Source organism: Nicotiana sylvestris, chromosome 8 (genome assembly GCF_000393655.2).
Source record: "Nicotiana sylvestris chromosome 8, ASM39365v2, whole genome shotgun sequence".
In the NCBI taxonomy this organism is placed as follows: Eukaryota; Viridiplantae; Streptophyta; class Magnoliopsida; order Solanales; family Solanaceae; genus Nicotiana; species Nicotiana sylvestris.
Window position 1 is genome coordinate 160,685,318 of NC_091064.1, and position 6,256 is coordinate 160,691,573.

The 6,256-nt window shown below is 32.4% G+C and overlaps 1 long non-coding RNA gene across 2 annotated transcripts; it reads left to right on the top strand.

Moving 5' to 3' along the window:
- Positions 1-2,416: 2,416 nt before the first annotated feature.
- Positions 2,417-4,986, top strand: LOC104244299 (uncharacterized). Of its 2 annotated transcripts, none has more exons than XR_715475.2 (5): positions 2,417-2,541; positions 2,645-2,831; positions 3,426-3,504; positions 3,602-3,674; positions 4,582-4,986. It is a non-coding gene; the product is annotated as an uncharacterized lncRNA (long non-coding RNA). The 2 variants fall into 2 exon arrangements; XR_011401716.1 differs by having other exon boundaries at positions 2,645-2,794.
- The last annotated feature ends 1,270 nt before the right edge of the window (positions 4,987-6,256 follow it).

Below are 6,256 nucleotides of genomic sequence, written 5' to 3' on the forward strand. Positions count from 1 at the left end.
ATTCATTAAGACCAGATTGCTGAAGTAGACTCATCAACTGAGTATATTGATCTATAGTTAAACCAGGTACCAGTGAATCCTCAGCGTAAGAAGGAATATGATCAGGAATCCCAGAAGACTGCCCTTCAACATTAGCAACAATACCAAACCTTTTACCCTCTGTGAACTTGAAATTCTAGGAAAACCATGCCATTTATAGAATTTTTCAATTGTATGACCAAACTTCTTGCAGTACTTGCAAAACAGTGAAGCCTTGTTGTGATCAGAATTGAATCTCTGACTAGGTTGATCAAATTTTAGTTTATGTAGATATTGTTACTGAGGTGAGAATTTAGAGGAAACTTATTGTATTCAGAATAATCTTGTGCATTTGGAAGGACTTATCTCTGTTTTTCATCTTGGAGCAATATATTTTGGACATTATCAAGAGATGGCAATGGGTGCATCATTAGGATATTGCTTCTAACTCCTATATAAATTTCATTTAGACCCATTAGAAATTGATGAATCTTATCTTCTTCCTTTTCTTTTTGGAGGCCTTCTTTAGCAGCATAAGCACAAGCACAAGTACTAGCATGACTGCTACTAGGAGTAGCAAACGGACGGGCCGGGTTGAATATGGTTGGGGTAAAAAACGGGTAATGAAAAAATAGATCAATTATCCGACCTGACCCATATTTAATATGAATAAAAAATAGATTAACCGACAGATAATATGGGTAACCATATTATCCATGACTTCTTGCATATGATCACTTTTGGGAGAATTCTTAGTCTCCCTAACTTGAAGAACCCCCAATTTGAGGCTTTACAAATATAAAATTTAGATCCATTGGTTATCCATTTTCTAAATGGATAATATAGTTCTTATCATATTTGACCCGTTTTTAAAAAGTTCATTATCCAACCCATTTTTAGTGAATAATATGGGTGGTTAACTGTTTTCTTTTAACAATTTTGTCACCCCTAACTGCTACACATGATCTCCAGCTCATCCCAAAGTTTCTTAAGTTTTTAAAGTAGGAGGCAACATCTAGGTATCCCTGGTAAGTGGAAGAAAGTTCTTTTTTAATCTCAAAGACTTTGGTACTACTAACAGTCATATATCTATAATTGCTTCCAAATACTCTCAGTTGTTTCTGAATATTTTACACTCTCAGCAATGTCCGGGGACAAGGAATTGGTTAACCATGATATAACCATGTTGTTACATCAATCTCATTGCCTATACTAAGAAGAGGTCTCAACAGGTTTAGTGCATAAACCATCTATAAAACCTATTTTATTTTTAGCAGATAGATAAACTATCATATTACGCTTCCAACCCCCTAAACCTGTCCCAGAGAAGTACATTAACAAGAGATACGCTGAGGACATCGGAAGGAAGTAGGAATAAGGGACTAGTAGGTTCAGGAACGTAAGGAGCAGTATTTGAACTAGAATCACCTATGATTTTCAGAAAGTTTCTAAAAAAAACTAATTTCTAACAACATACAATCACCTAACACAACAAAATCAATAGATAGTGTAGAGAAATAAAAAGAGTGTACCAAACTTCTTCGCGACCTGAAGAAGTAAAAAGGCCTTGAAGATTACTCAGATCTGAAACCCTAGCTTCGAAGAAAACCTCCAAAAATTCCGATGAATGGGTGAATCATAAGAATCTCCTAGAAATTAATGACGCTCCAAGCTAATCGAGCAGAAAAATCAGTAGAACAAACAAAACCAGAAGAAAACTCTGATCGCGAGACTGGCAAAAACAGATGAGACATTCCGGTGACAAAGGAACTAAATTGGCGAGGGGTAACACCGCTGAGAGTAGAAGATGAGGATCAACGATTTCATGGCTCTGATACCATGTTAAACTCAGAGATTAATCGGATTTGATGAAGTCATGGTTAGGATTTTTAGAGAGAAGTGAGAGCAAAAACGAATGAGAGAATCTGTATATTGGAAATTATGCCAAAAGTTGTCTAGAAAGTTTTCTAAAGCCTATTTATAGAGTGGGCCTATTATTACAAATAATACAAAACTGGATCAAAATAAATAAAGAGAATGAGCCTATGACCCAACTAGCTAAATTATCTGAAGCCCGAGATGTCCAATTATCATGTAACTCCAATAGAATTTGAATGCACATATGAATATTAATATATATATATATATATATATATATATATATTATAATAAAGAATGTAAAAGGAGCTGCTAAAAGAGAACCGGCAATGCACCTGTCCAACAGAAGAAAGAAGAAAGGCAAGAAGATTCAATAACCAATTTAATAGAGCCAAATTTAAGGTACAATTCAGATAAAGTTTTGTACAACTTCTAATTACTGTGTTCGCACCCCTTAACCATTTATACATTATATATTCATAATTTCCCAAATACTCTCCTCTTTGTAGTGACACGCGTTTCTAAAATTTGAATTGTGTGAAACAACTAGATTCCACCTCCTCTCTACTGATTTTCAACTTCCACACCCATTTCCATTTGTGTCATTTTTCCTTCTTCAGACCATTCATTTCTCTCTCTTTCTTGGTATGTTCCTTTCCTCTGTTTTTTCTTATTTCTCTCTATTCTGGACTACCTCACATACATGATATTTGCTTTATATTCTCTCTTTGTTCATTTGTGATTACAGGTTTGGAGTTGCAATATTTGCTACTTCTTATTCTCTGTGCATGAAGATTATACTTCTGAGAATCAATTCATGTGTAAGGAGCCTTATGTATAAAGAGAAATTGTTTAATTTTCAGAGCCAGAACAATGAGCAGCCCAATCAGGAGAAAGAGTTAGTTTCAAGTTTTTCCAATTCTCAAGCCCTTGGGGTGCATTCCACATTCTTTTCAGACCCTTTAAGTTTTGAATATATTTTTTTTAAACGAAAATTTTAGTGTCTGTTTTTGTTTCTGTAATGATGTCAGTTGCTGATTTTGATACTTTATTTGTATTGAGCAGTTCTTCTTTGGTAAATACTTCAGCTTTAGTAATGAGATACAAATTTTTAAAAATACTTCACCTCTAGATTCAATTTCTGTAACTGACTTGACTTTCTTATATTTTGCTTATGTATCAACTTGGTGCACACTGAGGTCTGAGGTTTCCAATATTTTTTAGTTCTATCCCTCAATATTGAATTGCCTAACATTATCAATTTTGTGAAGGCGATTGTCAAGGAAATAATGTGCTTTCTCTTTATTTTTGATTTATGGTTGTATAGATGTGTCCCATTTATCAATTATTGAAGGCGATTGTCAAGAAAATTGAATTAGGATACTTTAAGTTGTCGTAGGCATCATAGAAACTTATATGATACAAATTACAACTGAATTTACCTATGATTTTCTCACTCTGGATTAACGTTGCTTGGTTCTTTTATTGTGATTTTGCTCAAGTATATCTGTATTTGGTACATGGTTTAGGTTATTTTGGGAGAATATTTGGGAGCAGCGGATGATTGTGAATTGGAGATCATGAACAGGTTTTTCCACGCATGACCATGTACTGCCTTTGATCATTGTGTGAAAATTATATTGTACTTAGTTTAGTTACTCGCATCCATTATTAACCTTTGAAGTCGATCACCTCTGTTGGATAGGAGAACCCTTGAGATATGCACTTGTTCAGTATCATTTTGAATCAAGAAATTAATGAGAAGACAATCGATCCAGGTACCTTCCATTTCATTGTTTCAGGAAATTACATTACATTTGTTTTAGTTACATAGAAATTAAATCATAACCGTGAAAGACAAAACAAATTCCAAGTATTGTTTTGAGGTGATAACTAACAATATCACTTTAAAAACTATCAAGTACAAATTATTTCTTAGGAGATGTTTTTCAACAAGCATTGCTGAGAAATTTCTTCAGAAAAGTTTCCAAGAAACTATTCAAATACTATTAAGGTTTACTGGTTAAAAGTGATAATCGTTATAACTGATAGTGCATGACAAGATGTTTTAAATTCTTGAAAAGGAAGAGAGATGAAAATAATAGTTTTTGGTTCCATATAGCTGTTCTCACGCCACGAAATGAGCTCGATGTTTCAACCCTGCAGGAGCATTATTGTAAACTTTATCATCTATAATTTTTCAATATTCCATTTGGATAACAACAGATAAATTTAAGGTCAAAAGAGTTCTTTATTATTAATTGATATCAAATTAATACTTGCACATCTATTAGTAATGTTGCAGATCAACAAAATATAACAAGTTTGGTTTTTGGACATATTTCAGTACATGAGCAAAATATATAACCATTGCGAAGACTTTTATATACATCATTGTGCATGTATAATAGGATATTTTTATCTATAATATATGCAAAAGACAGAAGTCCAAATATTTGAAGTTAGATTCTTCTTTACTCAAATAGATTTAATGACTTGGTAACATGTGTAGTAATTACTCTCCCTGTTTGGCTTATACGGACGAAGTTGAAAAGCTAGAAGCTTTTTATCATATCAAGATTTGCCAAAACAATAGATAATTTTGATTCCGTTATCATTTTTCTGCATCTTAAATATTGACAAGAAAAAATCACACCAAATTCATCAAATTGCTCCTTGTGATAGCAAACCACAGCAGCTAGGATTACAATATGCAACAAGCACCTATAGTGCTCAAGAGTCCTTCAGTAAATTTGTTCTCTTGCGATCAACGGTTGTCATTCAGTAAAATCATGAGTACAAATGCAGAAAAGGAGAAGTCTACTCCACGGTGGAGCTTAATTTGTTTGCTCTCTAAAGTTGTGTAATTTTTATACTGCATATACAAATTGTACTAGCCAGGGGGATCCACCAACTTTTTGAAAAAATAAGTGGGAGTTGCTGAGCCAAGAAACCTTATAAGGAATTTTGAGATCTTTGTAAAAATCTGTAGGAAAGCAAGAGAGAGACACCGACTACTTTGGTCTGTGCATTTTAATATGTGCAACATGCATAACTTCTAAAGATTTGCTTAAGTTTTGTAAAACTCAAGTTTGTACGTTGATTCCAAAATAATTGTATGTTACCTTAAATAAGTGAAATTTGATTATTATTATTATTATTATTATTATTATTATTATTGTTATTGTTATTATTATTATTACATAAATTTTCTGATCTTAGTTGGCTGTCCAACAAACTTGTGTTAAGAAGCATCGAGCTAAATTGCCCAAAATTACTTCCACTCCTGTTAGGCCCATGTATTTGCACGGGCAACCTTTCTAGTATAATATATATATATATATATATATATATATATATTTGAGGCGTTTTCATATATATATACCATATATGAAACTATATTATCAAATATGTTCATAGTTTGCTTATTACCCTTCATGTTAATGGTATTCTACCTAATATATACAATGCATTAAATAAGGAATCACCGTAGCTTTATGATTCTTTATTTTGCGCGCTAAAAAGGAGAATTAAATTTCCAGATCTTCCCCAACGCAAATCACGCACATTCCATAATTATCGTCGGTTTCATTCTGATCTCCACAACGCAGAACAAGATTTTCCATACTCTGTTTTTGTGATACACTCTGTTTCCATAAATTCTCTCTACATCTCTCTCTATTTCTCAATCGCAAATTTCAGTAATACAAAGCAAATGAAAAGAGAGCAGCAATTCCACCATTGACAGCCATTAAAAAGCTTGAAAGCTTTGAATTCAAATTTGGATTTTCAAACATCATTATTTGTTTGGATTGGATGTTGTTGAAAATAATCGGGAATATGGTTTGGAGTTTATATCTCAATTTTGAGGGGTTTTGGTGAAGATTAGACTTGGTTTTGACTGAATTTCAGATTGAAACTCAAAGAAGATGAAGAAGAAGACATATTGCAGAAATTGTAGATTATTTGTATTCTGATTGTAGATGCTTTATTTTCTGTTTTCACAAATAAAAACTTCTACAAATCTTCTGAAAAAACAAAATTATGTCAAAAATCCCAATTATGCTACAATTGAATGGGAATTGGGATATAAAAATTCAATGTACCCAGTTTGTAGATATTTTGTAGATAAATTGTAGATTATTTGTATTCTAATTGTAGATGCTTTGTTTTCTATTTTTACAAATCCAAAACGACTAAAACTTCTACAAAATCTTCTACAAAAAACGCAATTATGTCGAAAATAACAATTACGCTACAATTGAATGGGAATTGGGATATTAAAATTCAGTGTACCTAGTTTGTAGATATTTTGTAGATAAATTGTAGATTATTTGTATTCTGATTGTAGATGCTTTTT